Source organism: Choloepus didactylus, chromosome 8, assembly GCF_015220235.1.
Source record: "Choloepus didactylus isolate mChoDid1 chromosome 8, mChoDid1.pri, whole genome shotgun sequence".
NCBI lineage: Eukaryota > Metazoa > Chordata > Mammalia > Pilosa > Megalonychidae > Choloepus > Choloepus didactylus.
In genome coordinates this window covers 124,533,683-124,553,439 of record NC_051314.1, presented here as the reverse complement: position 1 = coordinate 124,553,439, position 19,757 = coordinate 124,533,683, and the positions used below count along the sequence as shown (strand labels likewise).

At 41.2% G+C, this 19,757-nt stretch overlaps 1 protein-coding gene across 3 annotated transcripts in view; it reads left to right on the top strand.

The window, feature by feature from the left end:
- Nucleotides 1-2,544: 2,544 nt before the first annotated feature.
- C3AR1 (complement C3a receptor 1) overlaps nucleotides 2,545-19,757 on the top strand; it is a 32,436-nt gene continuing 15,223 nt past the window's right edge. For 2 of the 3 annotated variants that reach the window (XM_037845098.1, XM_037845097.1), the window contains exon 1: nucleotides 2,545-2,750. The gene's annotated coding sequence lies outside the window, so the exon portion shown is untranslated. Of the gene's footprint in view, nucleotides 2,751-2,910; nucleotides 3,004-19,757 lie in introns of all 3 variants that reach the window. The other variant, XM_037845099.1, reaches the window with a different exon arrangement.

Here is a 19,757-nt window from a genome sequence, read left to right as displayed (position 1 = left end):
TGGAAACATCCAATCAAAAGTCTCCAACCCAATCAACACCAGTACTTTCCTGCCCACACAAGACTGCATCAAAGATAATGGTATTTTGGGAGACATAATACATCCAAACCAGCACAGCTTGCTAGGCAGAAAATAATTGTAGAACTATATCTGAAACACTTAAGAGAGACTGTCACTTCTGAAAAATGGAAAGGAGGAAGGAAGGGAAACTCTTTTCCATTTTATACCCTTTTTTACGCTACTCTTATAATACTGGTAATAACAACTTTTAAAAGTAAATCAAGAATCATTCATATAAAAATTTTAAACATGCAAAATAAAATGATATATTGTTTATGAATGAGTTTATACATAATAAAAGTATAAAAACATGTTTGGGAAGAAAAGTGATTATCTCTGGGGAAGGAGGGAGATGAAAGATGTGGAAAGGAGTATACCAGAAATTTCTACTCTATTATGATGTTTCATATCTTTAAAAGATACCCAAAGCAAACATAGGAAAATACTAAGATCTTGATAAAGCTGATTAATTACAACTTGATAAAGATGATGTTAATTACATTATTTTGTACGCTTATTTGTTTTAAATATTTCATAATAATAAAATGGAGAATGGGAGACCAGGAATTTAAAAAATAAATAAATAACAAAGAATGGCCTGTTATATTATTGAGAAATAAAAGTGAGTTGCAAAATTATATGTATAGATTAAAATGGGTATTCAAAAACACACAACATACACCCATATGTACACAGAAAAGTTTTGAAAAGGATGCACACCTTGCAAGCAGTTAATAGCAATCACCTCCTACTAAACAGAATTGTGGAGGAGGAAGTAGAAAAAGAATTTTAACTTTTTTACTCTATACGTATCTGCATGATATTTTTAAAATGAGCATGTATTAGTTTTGTAATTCAAAAAAATAAAGATTTTTAAAAGTTAGAAACACTATAGTGGTCTTACCATGATGGCATAAACTTTTAATTAAACGGTAAATAAAGTCAGCCATCCTAAATTTTGCCATCCCTGCTCCTTGCCCTCCGGTGTGGTGTCTGTAGCTTCTGCATCAGCTTAAACTGGCCCAGCTTGTAAATTTGACAATCTTCAAATCTGAGGGATAATGAATTCTAACTTTGTCTGCTTCATTTATTGCTGTATCCCCAACACCTTGAACAGTGCCTGGCACATTGCAGGTGTTCAATCAATATTTGCAGTTTGAATTAACAATGACCTAGAGATAGATCTAAAGACAAAAAAGTCTGAGAGAGTACAGGACTTGGGATCAGAGTCATCTGCTCACCTGTGGGAAAGTTTCTATCAGGGCCTACATCCCTGAAAAGCAAAATAAATGTCTCACTTGGAGACCCCCTCTTGAAGTTCTAAGGCAGGCTAGAATAGAGCACTCTGGGCAGGCCAGGGGCATCGGTCAGTTCAAATGGAAGGTCAGCATCAAGCTATGGTCGAGATAGCCAGATGGAGAGCAGGAAGGAGAGGCCGAGCAAAAGGAAAACCAAACCCTATCAGCTGACAGGCAGATAGACAGGCTGAGGGAGAAAGGAGGGGCTGGGTGAAAGGAGAAGCCCTAATTCCTAGAATCAGCTGAGATAGCCAGATGGAGGAAAAGGAGGGGTTAAGCTAGGGTGAGAAGAGAATGGGAATGTCCACCCCCAACCCTGGTCTAAAGCATAGCAACAGGCTAACATATAAAACCTGGGCATACCTCTCTCTCTCTAAACTGAGCCATCTCAACAGGTGAACTCGCTGCCCTCCCCCCTACGTGGGACCCAACTCCCAGGGCTGAAAATCTCCCTGGCAACGCAGAGTATGACTCCCGGGGATGAATGTGGACCCGGCATCGTGGGACTGAGAGTATCTTCTTGACCAAAAGGGGGATGCAAAATGAGACGAAATAGTTTCAGTGGCTGAGAGATTCCAAATGGAGTCGAGAGGTCACTCTGGTGGACATTCTTATGCATTATATAGATAACACCTCTTAGGCTTTAATGTATTGGAACAGCTAGAAGTAAATACCTGAAACTACCAAACTCCAACCCAGCAGTCTGGACTCCTGAAGACAAGTATATAATAATGTAGATTACAAGGGGTGACAGTGTGATTGTGAAGACCTTGTGGATCACACCCCCTTTATCTAGTGTATGGATGAGTGGAGGAATGGGGATAAAAACTAAAGGACAAATGGGGTGGGATGTGGGGATGATTTGGATGTTTTTTCTTCACTTTTATTTTTTATTCTTGTTCTGGTTCTTTCTGATGTAAGGAAAATGTTCAGAGATAGATTGTGGTGATGAATGCATAACTATGTTATCATACTGTGGACAGTGGATTGTATATCATGGATGATTGTATGGTGTGTGAATGTATTTCAATAAAACTGAATTTAATAAAAAAAAAAAAAAAAAAAAAAAAAAAAAACGAGAAAACCTGGGCATAGCTCAACCCGGTGCATCCCTTCCCTTGGGGCACACCCACGCTGTCCTCTCAAGCATGTATTTCTTCTTACCAAACCTTTGCTATTTCCTGTGTGTGCCAGCTTTTCAAATAAACTTTACTGCTTGCTACTTTTCTTCTTGTCCCTGAATTCTTTCTTGAGCCAAGAAAACGAGACTGCACCGGAGCTCACCTTGGGTTCCAACCGGGCTCCAGCAACATCTTTCTAGTGGCCGTGGCAGGACTCGAAAAGAAGTCATCCTCCTCACGGGAGGGCACCTGCCCACTGAAACTGCGCTTCGTAAGTCATGTCCCTTGGCACAGATTCGTGCTGTGCTACGTGGTCTTTCGTCCTTACTCTTCTCCTAGCTGCTGCTCTCTTTATTCTGGCGGCCTTTTGCTTTTCCTCAGGGATTGGGTTTGACCTGCCCTAGACCTCCTGTTCCCTTCCCTATCCCCAGAGGAAATTCTTCAGACTAGTCCTGTTCAACCCAGGAGACCATCTCTGGCCAGGAGCCCATCTTTGCTGACTGAGAGTGAGAAGACAGCCTGAGGTATGCCTGTCAACACGGACACTTGCCAAACTGCTGGGCCATGTCTCCTAATCCTTCTCCTTGGCACTGTACCCCTCTTAGTTCTTGCTATTCTTACAGGCATTTGCTTGACTCTTGGGCCACTCCAAACTGCAAGTATTTGCCTCCCTATTCTCCCTGATATATGGACAGACCTCATAGTCCACAGGCAGAGAAAGCATCTTCCCTTGTTATTGACCATCTTCCTCCTCTCTGACCAAAGTTTAACCCTTAGAAAGACAGAAGAGTTCTCTCTCCTTACCCTCTGTCTATGAGGGGTTTTCAAATAAGGTTTCCAGAAAGTGTCCTGCCCCTAGGAGGGATGAGAGCTGAGAGTCTGGCTGGGGACAGTCCCATTGTGCTGTAAGTTCTTAGCTGCTGTAGAATGTAACTGCCTGCTCTTTATTACCCAAATCCTAAAAAGTGAAAGGTTTAGCACCCTTATCTTCCTCCTACTCCAATTTCTCTACTGAGTTCCTTCACACACATACCTTAACTTCCTTTTAATCCAGTATGTTTACCCCATCTGTCTTGTTTTCTGACCCCTGGTGGGAACACCAGCTCCAGATTTTTGTGCTATGGGTCTTTCCATCTCTCTGCTCCCTCCTTGCTCCAAGCAACTCCTTTTGTTTGCACTCATCTGTATACCTTCCCACCCTGCCTTAAACCACTGCCTTGGAAAGAGTAGTTGTTGGGTTTGAGTTTGGTTTGTGGATAGGGAGCCCTACACTTGACCGTGACACATTATATGCCCTCTTCCAGGGCCTGAAGACTATTTAAGGAGCCTCCTCAGTCATTTTTTATTCTGCTACTGGCCTTTTCCAGGGCATTCTCCCCCTCTGGGGAGCTAGATACCTTTTAAAAACCTTTCTTCCATGACAAGTAACTCAGGCAATTAAAAGGAAAGTTTCTCCTGTCTTTAGTAAGTCCTCTCTACTCTTGTCAGTTACCCATCTGTTCCGGTTTGCTAATGCTGCCAGAATGTAAAGCATCAGAAATGGATTGACTTTTATAAAAAGGGGTTTATTTGGTTACAAAGTTACAGTCTTAAGGCCATAAAGTTCCAAGGTAAGGCATCAAGAATCGGGTACCTTCTGTGGAGTATGGTTAATGGCATCCAGAAAACCTCTGTTGGCTGGGAAGGCACATGGCTGGCATCTGCTCCGGAGTTCTGGTTTCAAAATGACTTTCTCCCAGGTCATTCCTCTCTAGGCTGCAGCAAGCTCCTTCTGTCTGAGCTCTTACATAGTGCTCTAGTAAACTAATCAATGCCCACACTGAATGGGTGGGACCTCACCTCCATGGAAATTAATCAGAGTTATCACCTACAGTTGAGTGAGTCACATCTCCATGGTAACAACCTAATCCAAAGATTCCAATCTAATCAACACTAATAAGTCTGCCTTCACAAGATTGCATCAAAGAACATGGCTTTTTCTGGGGGACATAATATAGCCAAACCAACACACCATCCCTACAGGACCCTTCTCATACTCAGTTTTCTTTGCAAAAAACCTCCCAACTTCTCTTCCTAAGAGAGTTTAAAATAATATGTGGAAAGGAAAAAGGAAAATTCCTGCCCTAGAGTTGGAGAAGAAGCAGAGAGATTTGGCTCAGAGCAGCTGGGGTGAGATATCTGGCTCACCAGCCCTCTGGGTCTGGCTCAGGAGTCAAAGGGTGAAACCAGCCCCATCTCCTTGAGTCTATGGTTTTCTTCCCTGTGGGGACACCTGGGGATAGAAGGTATGGCATGGTGAGGGTACTACTCAGCAGCAGACACAGGACACCAGCTACAATGAGTAAGTATCCTCTATCTCTCCTTTCAGAATATGGGCAGTGCATCCAGCATCCTGATTGATAGTCCCCTGGGTTGCATCCTGTATTGCAACTATGCCTGACCCCAGTACAAATTGGAAGGGAGAGAAGAGTGGCCACAAAATGGCACTCTTGGCTTTAACACCTTATGCCAATTAGATTTTTTTTTTTTACAAAAGAGAAGTAAGTGTCTGAAATTCCATAAGTCCAACTTTTCATGATCTTCTATCAGGGCAAGACTATGAAGGGGGCTTGTAAAGTATGTTATCTTAAAGAGGAAATAAGAGATAAATCCTTTTTGTCTCAGAAAGAGAAGGAAGCAGATATTTTAAATGACCTGTTGTTAGTCAGGCCTCCACAACTTGAGGCATCAAAAAGGCTCAGGAATAAAAATCCCCTAAACCTAGCTTTGAGCCCACCAGAACTGAGGCTCCTGTTGACCCTCCTCCTTTACAGGGAAAGGCTTCCAGGCCCACTGGACACACCCCTCCCCCCTTATTCAAGTCCAGCCAGACACACTGCAGTGGAACCCCCCAAAGAAGGAGGAAGAAGGTTCAGAAGGACATGGAATATATCCTCTCTGGGAAGTAGCCAGTGGGGATATGGGAACTATAAGGGTCCATGTCCCTTTTTCTATGACAGATTTAACACACTGTAAGAGACAATTGGGGAAATTTTCTGAGGACCCCTCCAAATTAATAGAGGTGATCAAAAATCTAGTCTTAACTTATGAGTTTATTTGGGGAGACATTCAAGTTAGTCTTTCCTCCTGCTGCACTCCTGAGGAAAAGTGGAGGATCTGGGCAGAGGCCCAAGGACATGCAGATAAACTGCAAGGGGAACAGCCCACATGGTATAGGGCTGGGACTCAAGTTGTCCCTAGCACAGACCCTCTCTGGAACTACCAGAGGGGACAATGGGGTCTGGAGGCAAGGGACCATATGATTGCTTGCTTAATAGAAGGTATGAAAAAATGTGTTATTAAGCCTATAAATTACAACATGCTTCAGAGCATAACCCAAGGACCATACGATTGCTTGCTTAATAGAAGGTATGAAAAAATGTGTTATTAAGCCTGTAAATTACAACATGCTTCAGAGTATAACCCAAGAGGATAAGGAAAACTCTGCTTTGTTTCAGGGAAGGCTAGTAGAAGCTATGAAAAAGTATACCAACGTAGACCCAGACTCTGAGGAAGGATAAGTTACGTTAAAAACCTACTTTGTAGGACAGTCAGCTGCAGACATAAGGAGAAAACTGCAAAAAATATCCTCAGGACCTCAAACACCTATGAATGACTTTATGAATACTGCCTTTTCTGTCTTTAATAATTGAGACTGGACTGCAGAGGAGGAGAGAGAGGAGGGGCCAGAATAAGGCACGGCTCATAGCTTTAGCTGTAAACAGTAAGAAGCCACCTCAGGGCCACTTGGGACAGAAGCCACCAGGAATCTGTCATCAATGTGGAGAGACAAGGTACTGGAAACGAGAGTGCACCCAAGGATGGAAGGAGCCCCGAGGATGAAGAGAGCTTCCATGGCCCTGTCCACGATGTGGGAAGGCAAGACACTGAGAACAAGAGTGCGTCAAGTCCCAAAGCGGGAGTGAGACCTCTCCAAAAGCCCTGTTGGCCACCCCTGACCAGGAATGAAGGGGCCTGGGGCAAATGGTTCCCTGGATCTTGCTAAAGAACATCAAGATCATTGAGCACTGGGTGTCTCTTGATGTGGCGGGTAAGACCGTTAATTTTTTAAATTGATATGGGAGCCACCTCTTCTGTCTTAACCTCTCACTCTGGCCCTCTTTCCTCTAAAATCTGTCCCATAGTGAGTGTAGATGGAAAGTCTTGGGCTTGAGCCTTCACTCCATCTCTCCCTTGTGAATTGGTAGTATTTTTCTGAGTCTTCAGTTTTTAGTAATACCATAATGCCCCACTCCACTTCTAGAAAGAGATCTACTGAAAGCTTTAGATGCCCAAATCCAAGTAATAGACTGTCTGCCAAAACAAGAAACTGAGGCTCCCATTGACAGTATAGTAGCATTAAATACAGTATTAATTGGGACTGAGAGCACTCTAGAATACTCCCCTCAAAGTTAAGAAATCAAGTGGATCCCAAAGTCTGGAAACAGACCTTCCAGGGAAAGCAATTCAGGTCCCTCCTATTGTAATTCAGCACAGGAGAGAATTACAATTTCTTTCCCTAGAAAGAGACAGTAACCCCTTAAGAAGGAGGACATTAAAGGTATTCAATCCCTTTTCCAAAAATTTCTAAAAGCAGGCCTACTTAATCCCTGCCAGTCTCCTTGCAAAACTCCCATTCTACTCATTAAAAAGTCAAATGGGACTTACCAGCTAGTACAAGATCTTTGGGCCACAAGCCAGTTTGTCATTCCCCTCCAACCCATAGTTCCTAATCCTTACACCTTCCTCAATAAAATCCTGAGCTCCACCATGTGGTACTCAGTTCTTGGTCTAAAGGATGCCTTCTTCTGCATACGTTTACAACCAGATTCCCAGTTTCTATTTGCCTTTGAAGGGCAAGGGTGCAGGGAGGAAACCTTCACCCAGCTCACCTAGACAGTCCTACCCCACAGATTCAGGGACAGTCCTCATCTTTTGGGGAATGCACTAGCCCAAGATTTGGCTCTCCTGCATTTAGAATCTAGCTCTCTCCTTCAGTACTTGGATGATTTGCTAATTTGCAGTCCTACAAGGGAAACCTCCCTTAGGGACACTATTACTACCCTTAATTTCCTAGCTGAATGTGGGTATTGAGTTTCAGCTTCAAAAGCTCAGATTATCTTGCAAAAATTTCTTTATCTTGGGTTTATTCTTACCCCAGGGGAGCGCTATTTATCATCCAAGAGAATTCAAGCTATGCTCTCAGTACCACCCCCTGAAACCAAGAAACAATTAAGAGCCTTTCTAGGAGTGGCAGGATATTGCAGAATATGGATACCCCGATTTGGAGAAATTGCCTGGCCTCTGTATGAGGCCATCAGGGGACTAAATAATGCCCCCTTAGAGTGGGGAGCAGAGCAGGCTACTGCCTTCAACACCCTCAAAAGTGCTCTCACCAGCTTGCCTGCCCTAGGCCTGTCAAATTTAGATAAGCCCTTTTTCCTATATGTGACTTAAAAGAAAGGAGTAGCATTGGAACCTGTGGCATGCTTTTCAAAAATGTTAGATGCTACAGCTCAGGGCTGGCCACCTTGTCTCAGAGCAGTGGGGGCCGCTGCCTTACTTATAGAACAAACAACCAAGTTAATGTGGGGACAAACTCTAACAGCATATACACCCTACCAAGTCAGGGACATTCTAGAAGCACAAGGGCATCAGAGGCTTTCAAATAGTAGGCTCCTGAAGTATCAAGCCCAGCTCTTAGACATGCCAGAGGTTCAAATCCAAGTGTGTACCAACCTGAACCTGGCCACTCTATTGCCAATAACCAAGAAAGTGCAACCCTCAAGCACTCATGCACAGAGACACTAGCTCAGAATTATTCTAGCAGCCCAGACCTAAAAGACCAGCCCTTAGATAACTCAGAGTTAGCGTGGTTTACAGACAGAAGTAGCTTTGTAAAAGAGGGAAACAGAAAAGCAGGATATGCTATTGTCTCTCTGCAGGAAGTCATAGAAGCAAAGCCTCTTTCCCCTGGGACTTCGGCCCAAAAGGCCAAACTCATAGCCCTTACTAGGGGACTAACAGTAGCAGCCAGGAATAGAGTTAACCTCTACACTGACTCTAAGTATGCTTTTCTCATGCTGCATGCTCACTCTGCTATCTGGAGGGAAAGAGGACTGCTCACTAATGAGAAGTCTCCTGTCAAACACAGACAAGAAATTCTTAACCTGCTAGAAGCTGTGCTGCTTCCCTTGGAAGTTGCGGTAATCCACTGCCCGAGGCACCGGAAGTCTGACTCTCTGGTAGCCAAAGGAAATGACAGAGCAGACAAAGCTGCTAAAGCAGCTGCCCAAGACCCTATTTCTGTGCTAGCGTTAGTCCGTGACCTCTCTACTACTCCTGTCTACACCCAGGAAGAAGAAAAACTAGCTAAAGAAACAGGGTATGTGTATGAGGCAAATGGATGGCTTGTCAAAGAAGGGAGAACTTTCCTGCCCAGTGAAGTGCAGTGGAAGGACATTCAAGTCCTCCACCAGGCTACCTATCTGGGCAGGGATGCCCTCACCACTCTAGCATGGAAAATACTTGAAGGAAAAAATTAAGCCAAAACCATTAAGAAAGTTACTCAGAGTTGTGCTCTATGTGCTATTAACAACCCAAATTCCAACATCCTCACCCAGCCACCAGCACTAACACCCCCAGTGCTGAGACAGGGAACATACCCAGGAGAGGACTGGCAATCAACTACACCCATTTGTCACTTTGTCAAGAATTTAAGTACTTACTAGTCTTTGCAGTTACCTTTCCAGGGTGGATAGAAGCATTTCCTACTCGAACAGAAACTGCTTAAACTGTTTCTAAGCTCCTCCTTAAGGAAATTTTCCCTAGATTTGGGTTGCCTGTTTCCATCCAAAGCAATAATGGCCGGCCTTTGTTAGCCAAATAACTCAAGGGGTGGCTCCAGCTCTTGGAATAAAGTATCACCTGCACTGTGCCTAGAGACCTCAGTCCTCCAGGAAAGTAAAAAGAGCCAACCAAACATTAAAACAAACTTTGGCAAAACTGTGCCAAGAAAACCATACACAGTGGGTACCAAATCTTCCCTTAGCATGCCTCAAAACATGCTTAGCTCCAAAAGACCAGCTCCTGTTAAGCCCTTTTGAGATGATGTATGGGAGACCATTCTTAACCCCAGATTTAATATTAAACCCAGAAATCCATAATCTAACTAAGTACTTTACTTCCCTAGGAGTTACCCAAAAGCTACTACAGGACTTAGGGGCCCAGTTCCTTCTGCCCCAGGACCAGGCTTGCCCCTTCCTAAAGAAAAACATGGGAACTCTGTCTTGGTCAAAACCTGACAGAAAAAGAGGCCTGTTTCCCAGCTGACGCCCAAATGGAAAGGACCTTACTCAGTAATTCTTGTCACTCCCACAGCAGTTAAAGTCAGTGGAAATCTCCAGCTGGATTCAGCTGTCCCAGGATCAAGCTCCCCTGCCAGATTTCCATGGGCACTCCTGACCAGAGGGAATCCCACAACTGCCCATAACAACAGGAAGAAGCTCCAGAAGACTGACCTTCACCCCTCAGCTCCCCCTTAAGATTAAGGGTGTATTACTCTTTCAGGGGGAACTGAAGCAGGCTAGAATAGGGCACTCTGGACAGGCCAGGGGCATCAGTCAGTTCAAATGGAGGGTCAGCATCAAGCCATAGTTGAGATAGCCAGATGGAGAGCAGGAAGGAGGGGGCCAAGCAAAAGGAAAACCAAACCCTTGTTCTTAGAATCAGCTGACAGGTGGATAGACAGGCAGAGGAAGAAAGGAGAGGCTGGGTGAAAGGAGAACCCCTAAATCCTAGAATCAGCTGAGACAGCCAGATGGAGGAAAAGGAGGGGTTAAGCTAGGGTGAGGGGAGAATGGGAATGTCCACCCCCAACCCTGGTCTAAAGCATAGCAACAGGCTAACATATAAAACTTGGACATAGCTTAACTTGGTGTGTCCCCTCCCTTGGGGTATGTATTCCTTCTTGCCAACCTTCGCTATTACCTGTGTGTGACTATTTTTCAAATAAACTTTACTGCTTGCTACTATTCCTCTTGTCCCTGAATTCTTTCTTGAGACAGGAAAAATGAGCCTGCCCCAGAGCTCAACTTGGGTGCCATCCAGGCTCCAGCAACAGGTCCAGGTGAGAACTGTGAGTTAAGATTCTGTTTCCTGTTGATTTAAGGAAAATATACTTTCCTCCTAGGTGTTCCTAGGACAGCTACAAAACATGATGATGATGATTTGGCTCCAGGGAGGTCTGAGGCAGTGACTCATTGTTTGAGAATCTCCATTCCATCCTGGGGACATGAGGCATGTGGCAGGTGCTGGATGCATTTAGAAGAATCAGACACTAAAGCTTTCCCCCCAGCTATGTGGTCCCTGCTACACCACCAAACATAAAGCCAACAGGACGAATTTCTACTCCCTGCTGTAGTTTGATCAGAGTCTGCATTTAATTTACTAAGGAAATGCCTGATTTTCAGAATGATCTCTTTATTCAATAAAGAGCCTTGGAGGACATTTCTCACACCTCAGATTATCAAAAACAAAATTTTTTTTTAATCTATCAATATCCAGTGCTGGTAAACATGTGAGGCAATGGGAACTGGTGGGAGTTTGACAGTGCTTCATAAAGTTGAACGTCTGTACCCTATCACCCAGGAGTTCCCCACCAAGGTAGAAACAGTAGAGCAACTACATACACTAAGGAAAATGCAAGAGAATTTTCATTGCAGCCTACTCTTTATATTTAAATGTTCTCATGTATTATTAGCATTTCTGTGCTTATGATTGAATTATAGTAATGACTAACATTTATTAAGTATTGACTATTGAGTACTGTCCTGCATGCTTAAATGCATTATAGCATTAATTCTCATTAGAGTTAGGGCTATCATTTTCATGCTCATTTTGCAGGTGAAGAAACTAATGCTTACAATGTGATTTAGTAAATTGTCCACCATCACAAGTAGCAGACATAGATCTAATTATCTCCAAGCCCAGTCCTTAGCCAATATGCAATTCTGCCTCAATAGTTAGTTTCTTCTCCCCACCAACCACTCAACCTGGAAATCAGACAGAATATACACTCCCAGTGGCTAAGAGCATGGCTCTGAAGGCTAACTACCTGGTCCTAATTCTGCCATTTACATAGTGGTGTAAACTTGGACAGGACAACCCATTAGTCTCTTTGCATCTCAGTGCTCTTTTTGACATTACGATACTAATATTAGTGCCTATCTCAACATAGAGGTGCAGTGGAAGTTAAATAAAATTGGGCCAATAAAGTGCTTAGCACAGGGCCTGGTAGCTTTGTCCTCAATGTGTAAGCTATTGCTATTATTATACTAATTTACATTGAAACAATATTTACCATATTTGTTTAGGTAATTGTAAATATTAGCACTTATTGAGTTTTAGTATTTCAGAAGCTAATCAACAGAGATCATAATAACTACAATGTAGTTACAAACACCTTTTCTCCCTAAATGACTGGCAAATGCACCCAGTGTGGTACAATCTGAAGAGTCAGAAGGAGCATTTCATCTGAAATGGGTGTGTTTATATGTCATTGCCTTTTTTTTTTTTTTTTTTTTTGACCCACATTCTAGTATTCTAGTGCAAATGAAATGGAGAAAAAAAGTCAAAGGAGAAATGAAACAGTGAAGACATTTCCTAAATAATGCACAAATAGGATAGTCAACCTAAAAATCCATCAAAATTTACTTAAAAATTTATCTAGCTCTACATTCATGAAAGCCATTTACTCCTTAATAGCCCTGTGTCTTGTGCCCCAGAAGCTCTTCCTATTGCTACTTGTTAGATTAGTTGAAGCTTTGTCCACTTTAGGATTCAGTAAACTGAAGTTAACAAGGGGTGTTACTAAAAGATATGCCTACACTCAGTTCATTTCCCCTTCAGTCCCTCCTTGTCTGTCCAGACACATACTATAATAGAAAACCAATAATCAATAATCAATAGAAAAAGCAAATCTTCTTAAATTTTCTTTGAAACCCTCAGATTTGGTTGATTTCTTTCAAGACCCAGGTATACGTATATAGGTGCACCAAATATTTGTTATTATGATAGGATTAATTGTTGCTTTTTTGTTGTTGTTGTTGTTGTTAACTTTCCAGTGGAACTATTTTAATTCCTGGGTGACTTTCTTCTTCTATTTGTGTCCCTACTTGTTTTGTTTTGTTTTTTTTTTACTACTACCATGTGCTTAATTCTAATTATATAGGGAAGAGAGACCTCCCTATGGGGTCTACATCCTTGAGGGCCATGAATGGGGATTTGATTGACAGAAAGGATGGGATTTATCATGGGGGAGGAAACAATTCTATCCATTACTTGCTACATGTCTAAGATGGGAGAATGGTTATGATCTAATAGGCAACTAGAAGCCACCTTAGTTTTTGACATGATAATGGCTAACATGGTATTTAATTACAAGGATTTGATTACAAAAGTGTTGGGAAGACTAGAGGAATAAAAGGGAAACAGATGGTGTTATTCGTATATCAAAAACTGCAGGATCCATAAACACATGAAAAGAGGCTAAAAGTCAACAGCGTCAAGGAAATGCAAATTGGAACCACAATGAGATAGCATTTCACACCCACTAAAATGGCTACTATTTTCAAAACAGAAAATAAGTGTTGGAGAGGATGTGGAGAAATAGAAAGCCTGGTACATCGCTGATGGGAAGGTAAAATGGTGCAGTCACTGTTGCAATCAGTTTGGAGTTTCCTCAGAAAGGTAAGTATAGAATTACCATATGACCCAGAAAACTCACTTGTAGATAAATATCCCAAAGAACTACAAACAGGGACTAGAACAGATATTTGCACAGCAATGTTCAAAATGGCATCAACAGACAGTTGCCAAAAGATGGAAGCAACCCAAGTGTCCATCAAATGGAATATTGGAATTTTGTTTGGCTTTAAAAAGATGGATGAAGCTTGAAGACATCATGTTAAGTGAAATATGCTAGATACAAAAGGACAAATATTTTATGATCTCACTTATATGAAAAAAAGAATATGTGAATTCATAAAGGCAGAAACTGGAATACAGGTTACCAGGGTCAGGTTGGAGTGGGGAATGGGGAGTTAATGCTTAATCGCTACGGAGTTTCTGTTTGGAATGATGGAAAAGTTTTGGCAATGGATGGTGGTGATGGAGGTACAACTTTGTGAATATAATTAACACCACCAAATTGTATATATGAAAGTAGATAAAATGGGAAATTTTAGGCTTTATATGTTACCAGACTTTAAAAAAAAACAAACCATAAAACTATACAACACAAAGCATGAACCCTAATGTAAACTATGGGCTACAGTTAATAGCACAATTACAATAACATCATTTCATCAATTGTAGCAAAGTTACCACACTAGGACAAAATGTTAGTAATAGAGAAAACTGTGTGTGTGAGGGGTGGGGTATATGGGAACTCTACTTTCTGCATGATTTTTCGGTAAACCTACAACTGCTCTAATTAAAAAAGCAAAAACAAAACTGCAAGGGTCAGTTTTTCCAACTCCTTAGAGTTGGAAGAGAAAAATGGAAAGGAACATTACCCAGAATGGACAAGTGTGCATTTGTTTCTGAGGCTGGGAGCGCTTGCTGCTGCTTAGCAGGAATTGGGTTATCCACAGGCCTGCTGCCGCCACTGGAAACAATAATCCATTGGAATCTGCAGTTGTGAGTAGCTGCCACTGTGAACCTGCCATCCCCATTGCAGGAGACAGCCAGAGTTGCCTGCTGCTGCCAGAGCCAGAAGCTAAATGCTTCTCCCTCCTCTTCCCTGTCCAATCTCACACGAGCATCTCCTTCTGGCACAGCCTACTCAGAGCCCAGGTGGTGAGGAAGTCCAGGAAATGTAGGACCTAGGCTTCCAATCTGCCATGACAAAGAGATAATAAGGAAGGGTGGAAATGGGCTTGAGTATCAATAAATAATGCCTGACACATCCCCCTTTTGCAGGTGAGGAAATGGAAACACAGAGTTTGAATAACTTCTGTAGAGTCACAGATTAGTAAGTGGCAGAGCTGAGATTCAAACCTAGGCTTTCTACTTAACATTTTTATTTTATTTTATTTTATTTTATTATTTTATTTTATTTTATTTTTTTAATCATCCACTGCTCTTTAGCATGACCTTTTTACTCCAGCCAAACAACGTCACTTGTGTCATTTGCTCATGGTGGACTCACCTCCACCTCAATATGTTTCCTTTTATTTTTCTCCTGCGTGAAATGCCCTCTTAGCTTCTCTCTTCCTCTTCAAGTGAGATAATTATAGACTGTTAGATATAAAAGAAATCTTAAATATCATCCAATCCAATGCTTATTTTTTTGCCAAGTTTTTTTGTTTCAATATTTTTAAAATTTATTTCTTGAGGACATATGTTTAATTACATATACACAACAAAAAATTGCCATTTTAACCATTTTTAAGTGTACAATTCATTGGCATTAATTACATTTACCATAACCACCATCTAGAACTGAAACTTTTCATCGCCTCAGAAAAATTCTTTATCCATTAAGCAATAATGCTCCATTTCCTCTCCCTGTAGCATGTATAAGAACTTCATTTCTTTTTATGGCTGACTAGTATTCCATTGTATGTATAAACCACATTTTGTTTATCTGTTCATCTCTTGGACACTTGAGTTGCTTCCACCTTTTGGCTATTGTGAATAAGCTGTGATGAACCATGGTGTACCAGTATCTGTTGAGTCCCTGTTTTTAATTCTTTGGGGTATATACCTAAGAGTGAAATTGCTGGATCATATGGTAATTCTATTCTATGTTTAACTTTTTTGAGGAACAACCAAACTATTTTCCTCAGTGGCTATACCATTTTACATTCCCACCAGCAATGCATAAGACAGTTCCAATTCTTCCACATCCTCACCAACACTTTATATTTTCCATTTAAAAAATAATATCCATGCACAACTATTAACAACTGATTGTGCACTTTGAAGAATTGTATGTTGTGCAAATATATCCCAATAAAATTGCATTTAAAAATTAATAATAATAATGTCCATCCAATGGGTCAACTCTTTAATGTTACAGCTGGAAAAAAAAAAAGCCATTTTTAGATCAATTGGCTAGCCTAAGATCAAGCAGTTATTACGAAAAATGGAACTTAAACCCATGTTTCCTAATTCCTAATCTCTTTTCACACCAAGAACCTTTTCTTCCAGTTGGATGTTAAAACATGGGAATGTATAGCACGGTGAATCTTGGGGTGGACAACATCCATGATTAACTGTACAGATATTAAAAAGTTCTTTCATGAACTGGAGCAAATCTGTGACACTATCACAAGGAGTTAATAATAGAAGGATATATGGGGGAAAATGTAAATATTGCAAACTATGGACTATAGTTAACAGTAATATTTTTATACTCTTTCATCAACAGTAACAAATGTACTACACCACTACTATGGGTCAATAATAGAGGAGAATAAGGGGTATGGGAGGACTTGTGTTTTCTTTTTTATTTTTATTTCTTTTCTGAAGTAACGAAATGTTCTAAAATTGATCATGAGGTTGCATGCACAATTATGTGATGATACTGTGAGCCAGTGATTGTATAATTTGGGTGGTTTGTACGGTGTGTGAATATATCTCAATAAAACTTCATTTAAAAAAAAGCTGCATTAAAATTTAAAAAAACCTTTTCTTCCACGAAATTTTATCCAGATAATTCTAACCACCACAATCTTGTCCTTTGCTGAGCAAAGCATTTGTATGTGTCATTGTTTCTGGCACTTAAATTTAATTTAGAGTTTAATTTATTATATCTGATCTACTAATGGCTCTAATCATTTTTCATCAAAGTTCTTTAAGGATAATAACTTTGTCATAAATTTATTTATAATTGTCTCAGACAAAACAGGTTAGAGATTCTGTGATGCTAAAATTTTTATATTGGCCAAATGAACTCTAATACAAATCTCATCATTGAAAATGTAGAATTAATCAGTGACTCATAGAAGGTTTTAATATGGCTGTCTTTGAAATACATATTCAAAATTGAATTTTTCCAAAGCTTTAGGTTTCTGCTTGGAAATTTATATCTATATATTCAAAAAGGAACAAAATAGAAATGAACCACATAAATTTCCCAGAATTTTCCCAATTAGACCACAAAACAACTAGTACTTTATAAGAAGGAACAAAATGATCCAGAAACAGGAACACTATTCACAAGATGATGTTTTCAGTAAGTTCCTTCCTGATTTGAGAATACAGCTGGAAATTCTCATACTGATTTGAATTGTTTGATAGTCTTTAGAGGCAGATGAATCAGTGAAAGTAAATCTACACCAGATACAGTTTTAAGGACTCAAATTAACTCCTTGAATTATATTCAAAAATCAACACCCTTTCAGCCAAACATTCATTTACTCATTTATTAATGCCCCAAACATTGTTGTATCAGTCGCAGTAGCAGACACTGGAGATATAACGATATTCATGTTCTAGTGGTGCAGAAGACAAATAGTCAAATTATTTTATGGCATTATTGGTGCCTGTCAAACTTCTACCCATCCTTAAAGCCCAGCACAAGTACTACTTCTTCAGGGCATCATCTTCCTATTTGCTTCTATGAGAATTAGCCTTTCCCTCTTCCCAAGGTGTTTTGTGCCCTCTCAGCAGCCCTTCTCTACTATAGCTAGATATGTCTCTCATTGTACATCTTTCTTCTACAGTACAAAGCATGGTATTTCTAGTAGGAGACAGTATATAGTTATAATATTGAACTGAGTGGTAAAGACCTCACCTTTTGCAAGTGGAAACAGACACTTGCACCACTGTTGATGGGAGTGTAAATTAGTGGAGTCTTTCTAAAGGGAAATTCAGTATCTTTCAAAAATTTAAATCCACATGTTCTTTTATTTAGCAATTCCAATTCTTGTCATCTATTTTACAGAAATGTTCGCAGATGTGTAAAATACAAAAGTTCTCATTGAAGTATTGTTTATAACAGTTTAAAATTGGATAAAAATTGAATATTTATCAAGAGAGGAATAACTTATTAGATGGAATAATATGGAGCAATGTTCTAGTTTGCTAATGCTGCAGAATGCAAAACACCAGAGATGGATTGGCTTTTATAAAAAGGGGGTTTGTTTGGCTATACAGTTACAGTCTTAAGGCCATAAAGTATCCAAAGTAACACATCCGTAATTGGGTACCTTCACTGGAGGATGGTCAATGGCGTCCGGAAAACCTCTGTTAGCTGGGAAGGCACGTGGCTGGCATCTGCTCCAAAGTTCTGGTTTCAAAATGGCTTTCTCCCAGGACATTCCTCTCTAGCAAGCTTGCTCATCTTCAAAACGTCACTCACAGCTGCACTCCGTTTCATCTCTGAGTCAGCATGTTTATATGGCTTCACTGATCAAGGCCCACCCTGAATGGGTGGGGTCACACCTCCATGGGAGTATCCCACCAAAGTCACCACCCACAGCTGGGTGGGGCACATTCCAAGCAAATCTAACCAGCACCAAAACGTCTGTCCCAAAAGACCACAAAGATAATGGCATTTGGGGAACACAATACATTCAAACCGGCACATTCCACCCCCTGGACCCCAAAATGACATTATCTTTCCAAATACAAAATACATTCATTTCATCACAATATCACAAAAACTTAAACCATTTCAGTAACAAAAGTTAAGTACAAGATCCCATCAAAATCAATTACAGGTGGGTCCTAAGGCACAATTCTCCTTTAGCTTTGGATCTGTGGACTTAGAACAAGTTATATGCTTCCAATATACAAAGGAGGGACATTCATAGGATAAACATTTCCATTGCCATAGGGAGAAACAGTAAGGAAAACAGGGTTAACAGGACCAAAACAGTTCCTAAAACCTGCAGGATAAACTCCATTAGATCTCAAAGTCTGAGAGTCATTTACAGAACGACGTTGCATCCTTGGGGCTTGAGAGAGTGGAAGCCTAACACTTCCTAAGGGCCTTTTCGGCAGCCCTTTCCTCTCCAAACGCTTAGGTGAGTGCTCCAACATACCCACACATTGGGGAGACCACCTTCTCGGCCCCACCCTCCTCAAACCCCGGGGCTGCTCCCGGATTCCCTTCCATCTCCGGGGCACACGCTCAACCCCTTCAGAACAGTGTGGTGGCAGCCAGGCTCTCCCCAATTCCCTGGGAATGTGATCCACCCTCTTTGGGACCTCAGGTGGCAAAACTCTTCCAGAGCATCGAGGTGGAATGCCCACCCTCGACCTCCGGGGCAAACTCACCCTTTCCATGCATGTGGGCTGCTCCACTCTCCCAGCCCAAGGCCTCTTGACTCCAGACCTCAACCTCCATGGCTCTGTGTTTGAAGAAATTTTTCCTGCAATTTGTTCCTTGTCTGTCTCCTCCAGTCCAGACTGGTAGCGGCTCTGTCTATAAAGTTCTCGCAAAAATTCTGTTGGCTTTGCATGAAGCACACAGGGGTCAAAGCCATCAGACAATAGGAGTTTCCACAAATCCTTTCTGGATAATTCCATCTCCAATCTTGGCTTGTACTGAAATGGTGGCTGGGTTCCACGTTCAGTTACATCCTCACGTTGGGCTGTAGCTTCTGGTATTCCACCCCCTGGAAGCTTGTAATTTTCAGCTTCTGGTCTCTTTGAACCCAAGAGTTCAGTTCCAAGTTTATCTCTTTCTGCTCGCATTTTAATATAAGCTGCAAGGAGAAGCCAGGTTACGTCCTCCACACGTAGTCTGGAGATCTCCTCAGCTAAGTACTCCAGGTTGTCACTTTTAAATTCTTCCTTCCATCTGACACCAGGACTCAATTTTGCCAAATTCTCTGCCACTTTAAAACAAGGATCACCTTTCTTCCAGTTTGCAACAAAACATTCATCATTTCTGTTCAAGGCCTCATCAGAAGTATCTTTAGAGTCCATATTTCCACTGACAGTCTCTTTAAAGCAGTTTTGGCCTTTTCTATCAAGCTCCTCACAACTCTTCCAGAAACTCCCCATTATCCATTTAAAAAGCCGTTCCAACATGTTTGGTATTTGCAAACTCAGCAGCAAAAGCACCCCACTCCTCTGGTACCAAAATCTGTTCTAGTTTGCTAATGCTGCAGAATGCAAAACACCAGAGATGGATTGGCTTTTATAAAAAGGGGGTTTGTTTGGCTATACAGTTACAGTCTTAAGGCCATAAAGTATCCAAAGTAACACATCCGTAATTGGG